This window comes from Engystomops pustulosus, chromosome 8, assembly GCF_040894005.1.
Source record: "Engystomops pustulosus chromosome 8, aEngPut4.maternal, whole genome shotgun sequence".
Lineage (NCBI taxonomy): Eukaryota > Metazoa > Chordata > Amphibia > Anura > Leptodactylidae > Engystomops > Engystomops pustulosus.
Window position 1 is genome coordinate 75,150,097 of NC_092418.1, and position 18,633 is coordinate 75,168,729.

At 44.7% G+C, this 18,633-nt stretch overlaps 1 long non-coding RNA gene across 4 annotated transcripts; it reads left to right on the top strand.

Moving 5' to 3' along the window:
* Positions 1–1,580: 1,580 nt before the first annotated feature.
* Positions 1,581–18,185, top strand: LOC140074642 (uncharacterized). Of its 4 annotated transcripts, none has more exons than XR_011849226.1 (9): positions 1,581–1,740; positions 2,149–2,219; positions 12,627–12,674; positions 13,155–13,248; positions 13,352–13,427; positions 13,579–13,685; positions 14,534–14,619; positions 14,767–14,873; positions 17,846–18,185. It is a non-coding gene; the product is annotated as an uncharacterized lncRNA (long non-coding RNA). The 4 variants fall into 4 exon arrangements; XR_011849227.1 differs by lacking the exon at positions 12,627–12,674 and adding an exon at positions 14,328–14,433; XR_011849228.1 differs by lacking the exon at positions 12,627–12,674 and adding an exon at positions 14,342–14,433.
* Positions 18,186–18,633: the final 448 nt, after the last annotated feature.

Below are 18,633 nucleotides of genomic sequence, written 5' to 3' on the forward strand. Positions count from 1 at the left end.
TAATTAGAAAAAACAGGCCATAACTATTTCAAAACTGCTTAAAATTTTGTGTTTCTGTTTTCACTTCCGTTTTCCATTTTCATTCCCAGTCATATTTTTTTAATATGCAAAGACATATGGGGGCTCAGTTGGCGCATCCCGACGTACATGTAGGGCTCTGCATGTCTCCATCTCAGTAGCAGAGTCACTGCGGGAGCTCAGCTGTATGTGACACCCCAGATAGAGATACTCACGATCCCGGTTGTTTATCCCCCATTCGCGCCGCAGTCATAGAGACCACAGCGTCTATGGAGCAAAGCCGGGTTTACCCGGTTAGTAGACTTTCTGGTTTTACCATCTAGATGTTTGTAACTTTGTACCAATAAAGAATCAAAAGGTTTTTGGGACATGTAAGTTGAGTCCTCATCTCTTCTTTTTTGGCATATATCCTTTCACTGATCCTTGCTAAATCCTGAACCTATGCAGAGCGGTGAGCTTGATTTGCATTATTACTCTGTCATGGGAATGTCTCCTAGTGACAGGTTAGGAGAGTGATGCATGTTCCCCTATGGTAAAGGATTTCTCCATTGACAGGTAGCAGAGTTAGGCCTCATTCACATGACGGTATGCTGACCCAGGCCAGAACGCTCTGCTTACCTCTCCACACCCGATAGAAAGCTGAGCAGCCATATTGTAAATCCAAACAGGACCAGCCCTATGTTTTGCGGTGTAGCCACCTTGCAGTGAACTAGTATGGGGGAGATTTATCACATGCCGGTGCATGAGATTACTGCCATTTCGCTAGTAAATGTGATTATTTTGGGTTTCTACACTAGTTTTCTAGTGTAGAAGCCTTGATAAATTTCCCCCTGTGTGAGAGATAATAGACCTCTGTAGGGGCCTTGATGGTTGCGATTTGTAAGGCCAGATCATTTCCGCTAGTTCGGTCATGTGAACGGAGCCTTATTTGAATTGGAATTTTTTTTACCATATCATTTCCAATAAGTGGTGACTTTATCCTCACAATAGGGATTCCTTGTGACAGGCAGCAGAAGAAATGTAGATTTCTCCTCAGCAGATGTTTGATACATTGACAGGTAGCGGAGTTACTTCAAGGAAAATCATCTTCTCTGTCATGTAGTATTGCCAGGTGATGCTGACTTTTCCTCTGCCATTGCAATTCAGGTTTCCATGTGATACGTAGCAGAAGGATTTTGGTTTCCCCTTGGCAGAGGATAAGTCCCAAAGGGCAAATTGCATAGATCTATGATCTAATAACATTGAATAACCTAGTGTGAAAATGAATTCTTAGTATAAACAAAAACTATAGCTATATAAGACGTTTATTAATGAATCCATGTACAATTTTACATCTGAACCAATGAATACTTAGTTTCCATTTTGCTTATTACTGACACAGAGTAAACCAATCAGATCTTTGAAACACAACTGTTAAAATGGCCCATCAGATGCTTGCTTCTTTCTGCCATCAAATGGATATGACTGAATCAACCAATGAGATGTTTGTATGCTTCTATGAAAAAGTACCTGATAGTAGCAACCAATCAGAGGCTTCCTTACTGTCACTAAGGAGATGACAGTTGGATTGTGACAGTTGCTGCAGTTAGAAGACATCAGACACATCAGAGACTTCACAGACCACGTTCCAGCAGGAATCTCAGCACAAAGATCCAACTTCCACCTCCAGGTCCAACTATGACATCCATGAGGGACATCACAGGAGATACAGGATGATAATAGGTGAGGGAGATGTCCTATGGTTGGGTAGCAGATATAAACACATGGTCGGGGCATGTAGCGTGGCATGTGGGGCTGGAGAACATCTTGTACAGCACAGTAATTGGTAGCTGGTACATTGTGTAGTAGTGGGAACCTACTACAAGAGGAGACACAAGGAGGGACAACTGGGAGCAATGTCATACAAAGTTACATGGTGGTTAATAGAAGGTAATCAGATTTCAAGAAACTGAAATACTGTATGGGATTTAAGATAGAAGTAAGGTAAACAGCATACAAGTTGATAAAGGGTTAAGAAGAGGAAAGAGACATATATATGCCATATATATATTATATAATTGGTATAATATGGTATTTTTTTGTGCTGATTACAATAAAGTGACAATTATTTGGTCCTGTTCACATTTGCAGGTTTCCGGTTCGGTTCGGAAATGGGACCCAAGAGCTGCAGATGCTCCTTCCTTAGTAACAGCACATGTTAGGTTTGTAGCAACTGCTTTTGTATTTTCTGAACAGCCCATGGCACGAGATCCACAACAGAAATCTGGACTTTGGGCCACACTTATAGAGTTACACTTTTTGCATCCAACAAGGGGAGTGGTCAGGTATAAGTGGGTGTGGCCAATGTTACACCACAATAAGCAATTATTTATGAATATGCTTGTCTCACTGGTAAATTACCTAATTGTATTATGTGAACTGACCATGTGGAGTAGGTGAACACTATTCCAATTTTATAGTCTTTTATTGTTTGTTTTTTTATTGTTTTCATCTTGTGAACTTTAATAAAGATTTTTGTCATTTCATGTGCGATTTATGGTTTAGCTAGTCTAATAGATAGACTGCACTGAACTAATAGAAGGTGTAAGATTATACTAGACAATGGAGAGACTTTATTAAAGTGTAACTAAACTTTCAAACGAATTTTAATTTTAATAAAGTATGAGTCCTAATCAAAGAATGTAATATGTGATTTATTTTGCATTGTTTCTGTTGTATGAAAGTGCACATTCTGTGAATGTCTTACTTCACTGGTTTCTGCTGTTGCTAACTTAGACACAGAGGGGGAGATTTATCACTAGGCAGGGTCCTTGGGACAGTTCTGTCTGTCTTTGCAGCTTCGCTCCCCATCAGATTCATTAGTAACTGTGCAAGTGACTATGCAACTCTCTTACAACTTTTTTTAAAATTTGCAAGTCGTGAATGTGGCTTTGCACGCCGTTGCACTAGCAGTAGTTCTATATTTATGTCACTATAGTGGAATAGTCCTGTGTGGCTTTTTAGCAATGAAAAGTCACAAAAAATCTCTATTCGACATTTATGACACTTTCTTATGCCAAAAAAGCCCAGCAAAACCAATGATAAATCTCCCCCAGAGTACGAGCTATCCTGACAGTTGGGCACACGCCCTGCTCTGATATCAAGTATTGAGATCCCATAGCAGCTGTGTGCAGGGTTATTCTCTTTGAGGAGATGTGTCAAGCTGTCTGCAGAGCAGAAACCACGTCATCTGTCCATATATGGTGTTTCTACATCTCTGAAGGCTTCCCCTGACACAAGGTAAGAGGTTTATCAGAAGTGTCTGAGAGCAGAACTGTTCTAGTTTTCCATGGCATAAGAGCTCACCTTTCATTTTCCCACAACTGTTTATAAAATTAAATTGGTTCCCATGGGCAACTAGAACGGTTTTACCTCAGGCAAAATGTGCTGAAATACCCAAGGTCCTTTTCTATCCTTCGTGGCTCCGGCATCGACTCCATGTCCCTGTGCGGTCTGTCGCAGGCATTGTGGCGTCAGCCGCATACTGACATTCTAATGTCTGGTGGATAGAAGAGGACCGTCCAGGGTGACGTCGGAAGGTGAGTACACATTTTGTTTTTTTTTCTACAGGCATTATATTGGGGACAGGGGGCTGCCGACTATATACTGGGGGGGGAGGGTAGGGGCTGCAAGCTATATACTGAGGGGCAGGGGCTGGCAGGCTATACACTACAGGGGGCTAGCAGGCTATATACTACAATGGCATGCTGGCTATACACTACAGGGGCTGGCAGGCTATATACTACAGGGGGCTGGCAGGTTATGCACTACAGGAGCTATAAGGCTATATACTACAGGATCTGGCAGGCTATACATTATAGGGGCTGGCAGGCTATATACTACAGGGGATGACAAGCTATATACTACTGGGAAAGGCAGGCTATATACTGGGAGGGGGGCTGTGACCAATGCATTTCACACTTTGGGCTTATAGGTTTTTCCAGTTTTTTATTAAGATTAGGGGTCTCGTCTTATACTCTAGTATATATACGGTATACTGTTCCACAAGCTCAATGCACTGGATTAATCTTCTCAGAGATCTTTCTATATCTTTATCTATTATCTTTAACTAATTAAGAAAAAAATATTGTAGTGATATATAGAGAGATCTCTGAGAATATACATCTCTATATAGCAATGCATTGAGCTTGTGGAACACTGTAACTATGTGGAAGGTCTTAGTGAGGTCTTAGATAAAAACTTGACAGCTAGTAAATCTCTATGGAATGGTAGAGAGTGGAGCTTGTGAGTTCAAGACGTGCCTGACCCAAAATTAATTATTTGGATAACATTACATAATTTAGAGACCTTCAAGGAGGGAGATTTATCAGTGTATGAGAGCAGAACTGTTCTAGTTTTCCATGGCAACCAAAAATAGCTAAGCGTTAATTTCCCCACAGCTGTTTTTGAAATTATAACTAAGCTCTAATTGGTTTTTATGGGCAACTAGAACAGTTTTATCTAAGACACTTATCTAAGGTGCAGGGTGGTGTTGAAACTGGGCTATATTGTTTAGTGGGATGTAGGTTTGTGGCGAAAGGGATTAAAAATTGCCACACGGAGTAAAAGGTTTAGAACTCCCTAGACCAGCTTTTAGCTGACAAAACAAGTCGTAAAAATAGAAGCACCCAAAAACTGGTGGAGCCAAAAGTGGTGCCAAAATTTTTCTTCAAAAATAGTCAAGTCAGGAGTTTTGGAAAACACTAATATTGTGGAGCTCACACGTCATAAATTAAGGCGAAAGAGGCGCAGAAAGGAAAAAAAAAAACTGCCAGTTTTCTGTGTGAAAGGCCATAATAAATGACCCCCTCTGTGTCTAAGTTAGCAACAGCAGAAACCATTCAAGTAGGAAATTTACAGAACTTTACTGCTCTTTCATAAAGCATAAAACAGAAACAATACAAAATACATTGTTTTTTTAATTATTAGGACTCATATTTTAAAAAAATAAAATGAAAGTTTATTTACGCTTTAACATACTTGCACCATAATTCTGGTGGATGTGCACCAAAAAACCTGTCTAAAATGCCTTGTGCCACATTTATGAAGGCTTTAAGACCTCTTTGGCACTTTAAAGGAAATCTACCATCAGGATCATGGATTACAAACTAAATATAGTTACATGTTGGTGTATTCCCCCTTTATTAGGATCGGCTCTTCTTTTAACTTCTTATGGCCTCGATTTTGAAGAAAATATGCTTTAAAATTATGCAAATGAGCCTGAGGGGCTCCAGGCTCCATTAACTTCTATGGAGCGTGGAGCCCCTCAGGCTCATTTTGAAGCCTTTTTTTGTAAAAACTATGGCATAAAAATCTTAAAGAAGAGCAGATCCTGACAAAAGGGGCACACACCACCATGTAAATGTACTTGGTTTATAATCCATAATCCTGATGGTAGATGTCCTTTTAATTACTTGTCTGACTAAGGGGTGTAGCCTATGGAAAATGGGTGTGATCTTGTGGTGAAGGGATATGGTCAATGGGAATTAGTCCATGCAGGACTGCATTAAGCTGTATACTCTACCTGCCTTTACACTCCTATTAATGATACGATGAGTTTATGAGGGACATAAAAGATATTTTGAAATTTCTTGCAGAGTGCAAAGATACAGGTAAAGATTGAATATATTATGTGTATTATTGCTACATGTAAAACAGGAGATTAAACAGTTAGAACCCATCTGCCACAATGGGGCTACCTAATTTTGATGCCACATGACACTAAAAAGACAGGGGCATAACTAGAAATCACTGGGCCTCATTGTAAACTTTTAACTGGGCCTTCGAAAGCCCCCACATATAAAATCCATACACAGGACTGCTGCTGCTGCTTCTATATAAGGGCTCATTCACACAATTTTTTCTTCACTACATTTTCTTTGTGATTCCCATTGATAACATACTGACCATAATCACAGACAGGATTTTTTTTCCCCACTAACCTATTCAAAAAGTATATAAGCCAGATGATAAAAAATATATAATCTTTATCTCCTATTAATGGTAAAAACAAATGTCTTGCAATTTTAAATGAATATTAGTGACTGTCACAGTCTATGGGAATAGTCCCTTGGGGACTAAAATCTGTGGACTCCCTGGACCACCGCGGGGGATAAAGCTGCTAGCCGCAATATGGGAGCGGAGTCAAAGTGGACTCCTGGTCTTCGCCAGAGCCCGCCGCACAGTGGGATGGTCTTGCTGCGGCGGGGAGCCACCAGGTCGCTCCACGGGTGCGACTAGGCCCAAGGTGGCAGCCAATGTAGGGACACAGGGCAGGCTGGACCACGGATGGATGACAGTTAGGACCTCGGATGGACGGCTGACAGGACCTCGGAAGACCACTAGGATACCGGACTGCCACAGGATAACCGGACCGCTAGAGGATAACTGGACCGCCACAGGACAACCGGACCACCACTGGATTACAGGACCACCACAGGATTAAAGGACTGCCATAGGATAGGAACACGGGAACACCACAGGAACACGGGAACACCACAGGAACACGGAGACGTCTGGAAATGCTCAGGAGACTCGGAGGCGTCTGGAAACGCTCAGGAAGGCTTTCAGTAGAATGACCTGAAGATCCGGCAGGGGATGCTGGAAATTACCAGGCTATATAGCAGAGCCGGGAATGCCAGCGCCAATAAGGAGGACGCTGGCCCTTTAATATCTTAGAGAATAGGCGCGCGGGCCCTAGCTGCGGCCAGGACGGAGCCGAGCCATCAGGAGCCGGGACAGGTAAGTACTGACCTGTGGGGAGCGGGGCAGTAGCAGACGACGGTGCCGGGTGCACCCGCGATCCGCAACATGGATCCCGGGGGCACCCATGCCATGACTCCACGACTTACATACCTCCCCCATATGGTAGTGTGAATGTAGCCTAAGGGTGAGGTTATTACATGCATTTTCAAACACATCACAACAGCTGAGAAGAAATTTGCCTAATTACATTACTGTCAACATTTTGTTTACAAAAAGCAATAAAATTGTGTTGCTGCATGTGTTTTGTTAACACAATGTTGACTGCAATGTAATTATGCAAATCTCTTCTCCGCTGTTCTGATGTGTTTGAAAACACCATGTGTGAAGACACCACAAAAATGTTGTGCACCACTTCTTTAATACATACCTGCAATTTGAGGGTGCATTCAAACGATGCGCATTCAACATGTGAAGCCTTTGGAATGCGTAAAAAAAAACTGTGACGCAACGCATCGTGTGAATGCGCCCTAAAAGGGTTTTCCCAAGAATTCAAATTGGGCCCTATCACGTGGATATGGCCTAACTTGAATTTGTGGGAAAACCCTTTTAAGCACAGAAAACAGGAGCTGTAATTTTTTCCTTGTATTAATAGACGTCTCTTAACACTATATATACGCCTAGGAGTTATATATTTATTTATGAAAATTTCGTACTCCTCCCCGGTTAAAAATACTCCTCAAAAATTGTGAGAGAAGTATTATTACCCTGCTGGTACGGTGGCCCCGATGCCAATCAGCTGCATTGATTCTCCATTTACAGTAATAACCTACATGGCTCAGAAGAACGATCTACGTGAAACAATTAATGGGGGCCACATAAAGTATGTGTCACAGTCTATGGGGAAATAGTCCCTTAGGACTAAGTGAGTGGACTCCCTGGACCACCGCGGGAGATAACAACCTTAGCCGCACCCGGGAGCGGAGTCTAAGTGAACTCCTGGTCTTCACCAGAGCCCGCCGCAAAGCGGGATGGACTTGCTGCGGCGGGGAGTCACCAGGTCGCTCCACGGGTGCGACTAGGCCCACGGTGGCAGCCAAGGTAGGGACACGAGGACCACGGGAAGGCAGGCAGGACCACGGGAAGGCAGGCAGGACCACGGGAAGGCAGGCAGGCAGGACCACGGGAAGGCAGGCAGGCAGGACCACGGGAAGGCAGGCAGGCAGGACCACGGGAAGGCAGGCAGGCAGGACCACGGGAAGGCAGGCAGGCAGGACCACGGGAAGGCAGGCAGGCAGGACCACGGGAAGGCAGGCAGGCAGGCAGGACCACGGGAAGGCAGGCAGGCAGGACCACGGGAAGGCAGGCAGGCAGGACCACGGGAAGGCAGGCAGGCAGGACCACGGAACAAGGAAACACAGGAAACCAGGAATACAGGAATCGCAGAATACACAGAGGCGTCTGGAAACGCTCGGGAACATGGGAACTCAGAGGCGTCTGGAAACGCTCAAGAAGGCTTTCTCCTCAGTAGAATGAGCTGAAGATCCGGCAGGGGATGCTGGGAGTCGCCAGGCTAAATAGCCGAGCCTGGAATGCAAGAGCCAATAAGGAGGACGCTGGCCCTTTAAGGCTGGGAGAAGTCTGGGCGCGCCCCCTCTAGTGGCAGGAGCACGCGACTGCATGGAAGCAGCATGCGGCCTACATGCTGGGAGCAAGAGTGCAGGCCGGAGCCTGGAGAGGTAAGTGAGAGCTGGGGGAGCGGGGACCGCGGCAGCAGGCACGGGTACACCCTCAATCCGTACCGAGGATCGCGGGTGTAACCGTGACAGTACCCCCCCCCTTAGGGCCCCTCTTCTCTTCTTCTTCAGCCCGCTGTTCTTTCTTCGCCTCCTCCAATTCTTCTTGGTGATGAGACACCTTAGGAGGAGAGAAGGCTCCGGGAAGACTTGGGAAGCAGGCTGGGCCGGCTCTAGGCACACCGGAGCAGCCTCAGGGGAGGTCAGAGCAGCCGTGGCAAGCTGCGGAGTTTCTGGGGCATCCGTGGCAAGCTGCTGAGACTGGGGCGCCACTGGAGCAGCCGTGGCAAGCTGCAGAGTCTGGAGAGTCTCTGGAGCAGCTGCGGGGAGCTGCGGAGCCACTGGAGCAGCTGCGGGGAGCTGCGGAGCCACTGGAGCAGCTGCGGGGAGCTGCGGAGCCACTGGAGCAGCTGCGGGGAGCTGCGGAGCCACTGGAGCAGCTGCGGGGAGCTGCGGAGCCACTGGAGCAGCTGCGGGGAGCTGCGGAGCCACTGGAGCAGCTGCGGGGAGCTGCGGAGCCACTGGAGCAGCTGCGGGGAGCTGCGGAGCCACTGGAGCAGCTGCGGGGAGCTGCGGAGCCACTGGAGCAGCTGCGGGGAGCTGCGGAGCCACTGGAGCAGCTGCGGGGAGCTGCGGAGCCACTGGAGCAGCTGCGGGGAGCTGCGGAGCCACTGGAGCAGCTGCGGGGAGCTGCGGAGCCACTGGAGCAGCTGCGGGGAGCTGCGGAGCCACGGGAGCAGCTCTGGGAAGCTGCGGAGCCACGGGAGCAGCTCTGGGAAGCTGCGGAGCCACGGGAGCAGCTCTGGGAAGCTGCGGAGCCACGGGAGCAGCTCTGGGAAGCTGCGGAGCCACGGGAGCAGCTCTGGGAAGCTGCGGAGCCACGGGAGCAGCTCTGGGAAGCTGCGGAGCCACGGGAGCAGCTCTGGGAAGCTGCGGAGCCACGGGAGCAGCTATGGGAAGCTGCGGAGCCACGGGAGCAGCTCTGGGAAGCTGCGGAGCCACGGGAGCAGCTCTGGGAAGCTGCGGAGCCACGGGAGCAGCTCTGGGAAGCTGCGGAGCCACTGGAGCAGCTGCGGGGAGCTGCGGAGCCACTGAGGCCACCGGAACCACGCAGGACAGATGAGGTGGTATAACTTGAGGTGGTTCAAATTTGGACTTGATTTTTGCCAGGAACTTGGTATGGGTAACCATGTCCGGGTCACCACTATCCCATAGAGGAGTAGCCCAGTCCAGCGCCTCTCCAGTGAGCAAAGAAAAAACACATGCCAACTTAGTGCGTTCGGGGGTGGACTGGGAGGACGTCAGCTTGATGTATAACGAGCACTGGACGACAAAACTCCTGCAAAAATTGGGGTTGCCATCAAATTTGTTTGGCATCAAAAAATCTGATCCAGAGTTCGCTGCCGAAAAACATGGCTGTGGGACAGAAACAACAGGAGGAGTCACAGGAGCCTGCTGCTGGGAGGTAATAAACCGCAGGGTGGCAGCGAGTTTGTCCAAGAGTTCTTTTTGCGTAGCAATCTCTTGGGCCTGCTGGGCAATAGTGCTGGGAAGGTCACCCAGAAGCTGGTACGGATCCTTGACATTGTTCATGGCTTTGGCAGAGATCATGACCTTGGCGGAGTCCATGGCCGGATCTTACTGTCACAGTCTATGGGGAAATAGTCCCTTAGGACTAAGTGAGTGGACTCCCTGGACCACCGCGGGAGATAACAACCTTAGCCGCACCCGGGAGCGGAGTCTAAGTGAACTCCTGGTCTTCACCAGAGCCCGCCGCAAAGCGGGATGGACTTGCTGCGGCGGGGAGTCACCAGGTCGCTCCACGGGTGCGACTAGGCCCACGGTGGCAGCCAAGGTAGGGACACGAGGACCACGGGAAGGCAGGCAGGACCACGGGAAGGCAGGCAGGACCACGGGAAGGCAGGCAGGACCACGGGAAGGCAGGCAGGACCACGGGAAGGCAGGCAGGCAGGACCACGGGAAGGCAGGCAGGCAGGACCACGGGAAGGCAGGCAGGCAGGACCACGGGAAGGCAGGCAGGCAGGACCACGGGAAGGCAGGCAGGCAGGACCACGGGAAGGCAGGCAGGCAGGACCACGGGAAGGCAGGCAGGCAGGACCACGGGAAGGCAGGCAGGCAGGACCACGGGAAGGCAGGCAGGCAGGACCACGGGAAGGCAGGCAGGCAGGACCACGGGAAGGCAGGCAGGCAGGACCACGGGAAGGCAGGCAGGCAGGACCACGGGAAGGCAGGCAGGCAGGACCACGGGAAGGCAGGCAGGCAGGACCACGGAACAAGGAAACACAGGAAACCAGGAATACAGGAATCGCAGAATACACAGAGGCGTCTGGAAACGCTCGGGAACATGGGAACTCAGAGGCGTCTGGAAACGCTCAAGAAGGCTTTCTCCTCAGTAGAATGAGCTGAAGATCCGGCAGGGGATGCTGGGAGTCGCCAGGCTAAATAGCCGAGCCTGGAATGCAAGAGCCAATAAGGAGGACGCTGGCCCTTTAAGGCTGGGAGAAGTCTGGGCGCGCCCCCTCTAGTGGCAGGAGCACGCGACTGCATGGAAGCAGCATGCGGCCTACATGCTGGGAGCAAGAGTGCAGGCCGGAGCCTGGAGAGGTAAGTGAGAGCTGGGGGAGCGGGGACCGCGGCAGCAGGCACGGGTACACCCTCAATCCGTACCGAGGATCGCGGGTGTAACCGTGACAGTATGTAGAGCTGTTTATTGTGGTTAAGGGTGCATTCACACCCTTTTTCTATAGCAGAGCTCTGTAGAAGAGGAGGGTTGAACATGGCCTTGTTGTCTGGAAAATAGTAATCCTGCCTACAGGAAAGGAGTCACTACTACAAGGGTTTATGTGATCTAAATCCATTGGAAGAAACTACAATGGGATATGATGTCATTTTGCCGGTAAATGATGGCAGCCTGGGCTTTACTGTTGAGCCTTAATGTTAGTGACCCAAGAATAAAGAAAGCGCAGATTCAGGAGTGCTAGCATCAAACGGGGGAGTTAACAGCAGAGGACAAAAGCAGAATTGAAAGAGAGAAACAAACTATTAATTGATGTCCGGATTCGGGATACCCAAACCTCCAATGTTTGGTATGGACTTCAACATTGTGATTAGTGTCTGCTCATCACTAGTTATAACCATTTATAGTTACACATGTTAGATTGGAAAAATAGGGACAGTTATATGTAAAATTAATAAACAAATTGCCAATAGAATCATTTAGAGAATTAAAATTTAAAAACAATAAAATCATGAGGTTCCACTGTACTGTGTAAAACAAGGAGGGGATCAATCCACTATTCATTACAAGGGTATACAATATAATTTAATTCATAGAAAAGCACAATATAATATTTAGTTTATAAAAAAAGATGAATTCTAAGGTTATCTCTGGCTGACGGTAGTCAGGAGACTCAAAGTAAATACCAGCCATGATTTCATGTCACTAGCCATACTATCCCTTAGGGTACATTCACACGCGGTATGCCCGCCGTGTGCTGGAGAGGAGGAGGAGGTGACCCCTCCTCCCTCCATAGAGAATAGCGGCACACGGCTGCACACTCGTCGAAAGATAGAGCATGCTCTATCTTTTTGCGGTGTACGGCCCGAATCAGTGCCACACATGTATGGCACCGTAGCTGCGCAGTGCCGCTATTGCCATATATGGGGCCGCAAATTTGCAGCCACATGTACGTCCCCGCAGACGGCCATGTGAATGAGCCCTTACAATATACTTATACCAACACCACTGTGGTTATCTCATACCAAGCAAAGGGGGAAATGATGATGCAATTGACATGTAAATTAAGCGCTGTATGTTGCATAATAACAATAAAATTTCATTAGAAAAAAACAAAGCAAATCGCAAGGTTCTCTACCATTTATACCTGCAAAATAAAATTAAATATCAGATTGAAAAAAAGAAACAAACAAGAAGATGCATGGAACAAATTCAAAATTTTTTACAAGTCATAGTATGTAGAAATGTATAAGTAAGTTACCATCTTATTAGCTCATTATGACTAAAGTGACTTCTCATTTTTATTTTGCAAGCCAGAGAATTATACATTTTTGGTATCATGCTTGGGCGATGAAAAACTGGTAAGAATGTTACAAGTTTCACCTTTCTAAACTCTATAGCCAATCTTTTGAGAAAGAGATGCAATAATCATGTATCAGAGAGTCTGACATCTTCTGATTGAGATTGCATTTTTACAACTAAACAAATGAGAAAGTTTTGTTTTATTTAGAAAACGTGCATAAAAAAACAGAGAAAAATCTCTGGGACCATCTGTAATCTGGAAATCTCTTTCTGTAAGTTCTTGACTTTGTCATTTAAAAAGATATTTAGCTTGGAAGTCCTATTTTCCATTGGATAATTCTTTCAGAAACTTGTATATTTTACATTAATATCTGCAATAAAGGTTCTGCCCACGGATCAAATTTTACTGCATTATTGTGGAATAATGTGCATGCACTGAGGGATGGGCAGTGTAGCTTATGAAATGCATGAGCTTGTGGTTAATGGATTTTCTCTATTTTACATTATTTTTTCAAAATAACAATATCTCTTCCGTAAAGATTTACTAGATTTTGGACCTTCAAGCAAGAAGCGAGTCTAAAAGCAGCCACAGCTTGAAGACAAATCGACCTATTTTATCCATTTTTGCACAAAGTATGTAGAATCATGACTTTACTCTCACAACTCTACCTTATTTTTCTGTTATCAATTTATTAGCTAATTATTACAAATATATATTCTCACTTTTGTTTTGCAGGACAAAATATTTACACTTCTTGCATGGAGTTTGGACTGTGGACTAAAAGGAACAAAGTGTCAGACCCCTGTGGCTGGTAAGAAGGTTGCAGGTTTCACTATACTAAACATTGTAACTAAACTTTTGAGTAAAACGGATGCAATCATCATGTATCAGAGAGTCTGACATCTTCTGATTGAGATTGCATTTTTACTTCTAACCAAATGTAAAAAATATGTTTTGCTTAGACAAGGTGAATAAAGAAACAGAAGACAATTTTGGAACATCATTCATACTAGAGTCTCGTTCCATAAAAGATTCTACTCTTGGCTGCTTCATTCAGGCAAATATTCAGGTAGGAAGTCCTATTTTTATTGGAAAATTCTATTAGTGTCTTGTTTATTTCACAACATTGGGGCAGATTTACTTACCCAGTCCATTCGCGATCCAGCGGCGCCTTCTCTGCGGTGGATTGGGGTGCGGCCGGGTTTCATTAAGGCATTTCCTCCGACATCCACCAGGTGTCGCTGCTGAGGAGCATTGGAACGCACTCAAGTTCACCGGCCTATCCCTAGTGAAGGTAAGTGCAAGCTCCGCAACACTTTTCTTTTTTTAAATGTGGCGTTTTTTCCGAATCCGTCAGGTTTTGTTCGGCCACGCCCCCCGATTTGCGTCGCGTGCATGCCAGCGCCGATGCGCCACAATCCGATCGCGTGTGCGACAATCCCGGGGCAATACAGGGGAAATCTGCGCAAATCGGAAATATTCGAGTAACACGTCGGGAAAACGTGAATAAGGCCCTTAGTAAATGACCCCCAATATCTGCAGTAAAAGTTCTGGTCAAAGATCAGATTTTACTCCATTATTGTGGAATGATGTGCATGCACTGAGGGATGGGCAGTGTAGCTTGTAAATTGCATGAGCTTGTGGTTAATGGAATTTCTCTAAACCATGGATCAGGTTTTACATTTTTTTCAAAAGACCAAAATATTTTCAGCTAAATTTTACTAGATTTTAGACCTTCAAGCAAGAAGGGAGTTTAAAACCAGCTCAAACATGAAGACAAATAAACCAATTTAATCATATTTTTGCACCAAAACAAAGTATGTACAATGTGACTTTACTCACAATTTTACCTTGTTTTTCTTTTTATCCGTTTATTAGGTCATTATAACAATCATATATTCTCACTTTTGTTTTCAGGCCAAAATTTTATAACTTTTTGCAGGGAGTCTGGACTGTGGACTAGATGGAATGAACTTGGGACAAAGTGTCAAACCCTATGGGTGGTAAGAATGTTGTTTCACCATTCTGAATATTTTGACTAAACATTTGAGTAAAACGGATGCAATCATCATGTATCAGAGAGTCTGACATCTTCTGATTAAGATTGCATTTTTACTTCTAACTAAATTAAAAAGTTTTGTTTTATTTAGACAAGGTGAATAAAGAAACAGAAGACAATCTTGAAAAATCTTTCATCCTGGAGTCTCATTCCATAAAGGATTCCACTCTGGGCTGCTTCATTCATACAGATATTCAGGTAGGAGGTCCTATTTTTATTGTAAAGCACTTTCAGTGTCTTGTATATTTCACAATAATATCTGCAGTAAACGTTCTGGACAAAGATCAGATTTTACTGCATTATTGTGGAATAATGTGCATGCACTGGGGGGTGGGCAGTGCAGTTTGTGAAATGCAAGGGCTTGTGGGTAAAGGATTTACCAAGGGATTAGGTTTAAACATTATCTTTTCAACAGACCAATATGTCTTCAGTAAACTTTTACTAGATTTAGGAACATCAAGCACAAAGGGAGTCTAAAACTAGCCATAACTTGAAGACACATGAAGACACCTAATTTATTATATTTTTGCACCAAGACAAAGTTTGTAGAATTATGACTCGACTCTCACAATTTTACCTTGTTTTCTTTTATGAAATAATTAGCTCAATATCACAAACATATCATCAAAAGTAGAGGCAGAGACTACACGAGCACAGCTAGCATCAAGATCAAACGGCACAGCACAATAGAGATGACAGATGGTTTCGGAGGCATGTGCTTTCACCGTGGTTTTGCTCAAACTTCCAAGTGTCACAAGTAGAATCCGCAAGGAGGAGAAGAGACGAAGTGGCACTCACCAATGGTGTAAATAGTCTTCTTTATTCATATAAGAGGTACACAGGGAGGCATTGCAGTGAGTGCCACTTTGTCTTTTCTCCTCCTTGTGGATTCTATTTATCACAAACATATATTCTCACTTTTGTTTTGAAGGCCAACAAATTCTATGCTTTTTGCAGGGAGTCTGGCCTGTGGACTAGATGGAATACCCTGGGACAAAGTGTAAAGTCAATGCCAAAAGTTTTGAGAATGACACAAATATTATATTTTCACATGATCTGTTGCCCTCTGGTTTTTATGTGTGTTTGTCAGATGTTTTTATCACATACAGAAATACAAGTGCAATCATATTATGAGTAACAAAAGCTTTTATTGACAGTTAGAATCAGTTAATGCAGCAAGTCAATATTTGCAGTGTTGACCCTTCTTCTTCAGGACCTCTGCAATTCTCCCTGGCAGCTCTCAATCAACTTCTGGACCAAATCCTGACTGATAGCCGTCCATTCTTGCACAATCAATGCTTGCATTTTGTCACAATTTGTTGGTTTTTGTCACTTGATGATTGACCACAAGTTCTCAATGGGATTAAGATCTGGGGAGTTTCCAGGCCATGGACCCAAAATCTCTATGTTTTGCTCCCTGAGCCATTTAGTTATCACCTTTGCTTTATGGCAAGGAAAAGGCATTGTTGATCACCAAACTGCTCTTGGACAGTTGGGAGAAGTTGCTCTTGGAGGACATTCTGGTCCCATTCTTTATTCATGGATGTGTTTTTAGGCAAGACTGTGAGAGAGCCGATTCCCTTGGCTGAGAAGCAACCCCACACATGAATGGTTGCAGGATGCTTTACGGTTGGCAAGACAAGAGACAAGACTGGTGGTATCGCTCACCTTGTCTTCTCCGAACAAGCTGTGTTCCAGATGTTCCAAACAATCTGAAAGGAGATTCATCAAAGAAAATGACTTTACCCCAGTCCTCAGCAGTCCACTCCCTGTACCTTTTGCAGAATATCAGTCTGTCCCTGATGTTTTTTCTAGAGAGAAGTGGCTTCTTTGCTGCCCTCCTGGACACCAGGCCTTGCTCCAAGAGACTCCGCCTCACAGTGCGTGCAGATGCGCTCACACCTGCCTGCTGCCATTCCTGAGCAAGCTCTGCACTGCTGGTGGCCCGATCCTGAAGCTGAAACACTTTTAAGAGATGGTCCTGGCGCTTGCTGGTCCTTCTTGGGCGCCCTGGAGCCTTTTTGCCAACAATGGAACCTCTCTCCTTGAATTCCTTGATGATGGGATAGATTGTTGACTGAGGTGCAATCTTTCTAGTCGCAATACTCTTCCCTGTTAGGCCAGTTTTGTGCAGTGCAGTGATGACTGCACGTGTTTCTTTAGAGATAACCATGGTTAACAGAAGAGAAACAATGATGCCAAGCACCAGGCTCCTTTTAAAGTGTCCAGTGGTGTGATTCTTACTTAATCAAGACAGATTGATCTCCAGCCCTGTCCTCATCAACACCCACACCTGTGTTAATGGAGCAATCACTGAAACTATGTTAGCTGCTCCTTTTAAGGCAAGGCCTGAAATGAAGTTGAAATGTGTTTTGGGGGAAAAAGTTCATTTTCTAGGCAAATATTGACTTTGCAATTAATTGTTGTTAAGCTGATCACTCTTTATAACATTCTGGAGTATATGCAAATTGCCATTATAAAATCTGATGCAGTAGACTGTAAAAATTAACATTTGTATCATTTTCAAAACTTTTGGCCATGACTGTAAGAATGTTGCAAGTTTCACCATTCTAAACATTGTAACTGATCTTTTGAGTAAAACGGATGCAATCATCATGAATTAGAGAGTCTGAAATTTTGTTTGTTTGAGATTGCATTTTTACTACTAACCAAATGAAAAAGTTTTGCTTTACTTAAACAAGGTAAATAAAAAACCAGAAGCCAATCTTGGAACATCCTAGAATTTTGTTCCATAAAGGATTCCACTCTTGGCTGCTTTATTTAGGCAGATATTTGGGTAGGAAGTTCTATTTTTTACTGGAAAGCTCTTTCAGTTTCTTGTATATTACATAATAATATCTGCAGTAAAGGTTCGGGTCAAAGATCAGATTTTACTGCATTATTGAATCAGGTTTTACTTTTTTTTTCAAAAGACCAAAATCTTTTCAGCTAAATTTTACTAGATTTTGGACCTGTTCTATGCACATTTCACAATAATAATTTCAGTAAAGGTTCTGGTCAAAGTTCAGATTTTACTGCATTATTTGTGGAATAATATGCATGTATGGGAAATGGGTTTTGTAGCTTAAAAACTGCATGGGCTTGTGAGTAATGGAATTTCTTTTAACTGTAGAGCAAATTTTCTCAAAATAACAATATCTTTTCAATAGACTTTTTATAGATTTTGGACCTTCAAGCAAGAAGGAAGTCTAAAACAAGCCACAAAATGAGGACTCGTGGACCTAATTCATCATATTTCTGCACCAAGATAAAGAATGTAGAATTATGACTTTACTTTCACAATTTTATCCTTTTTTGCTGTTATCAAATTATTAGCTTACCATCTCAAACATAAATGTTGCAGGCCAAAATAGTCTACACTTTTTGCATGACACTTGAACTGTGGACTACGAGATGGAACGAACTTGGAACATAGTGACAGACCCCTGTGGCTGGTAAGAATGTTGCAAGCTTCACCATTCTAAAAATGAATGGCAAAATAAATTTAACTGACCACATTTATTAATGCCCCTGCACCAGTTTTTGTCTGACTTTGCAAGTCCTTTTATGTGCAAACTGCTTGCATGTGTATTTATAAAGTGTCTGCAACACAATTGAGTCACATACAACACATTTGTGTTCGGGCTGCACTATACCTGATTTGACACAAAATACTGTACTGAAAGGGGCGTTCTGATGTACCATCGGTCTGTGGGCCGCTTTAATCATGCAGTGTCAGACAGAAATGTGTTTCACACTCTATGTTAAAGGTGCCCCCAAAAAAGTTGGTGCTCTCTGTCGGAGCAGTGCAAGGGATACCATATTCATCAAGAACTTGCACCACAATTCATGAACCTGGCGCACCCCGCACACTTCACAGGCAAACTGCACTTAGTACAGACTGCAATGTTTTGTTAATGTGGGCCAATGTCTCCTTAGGGTACATACACACAGTTGC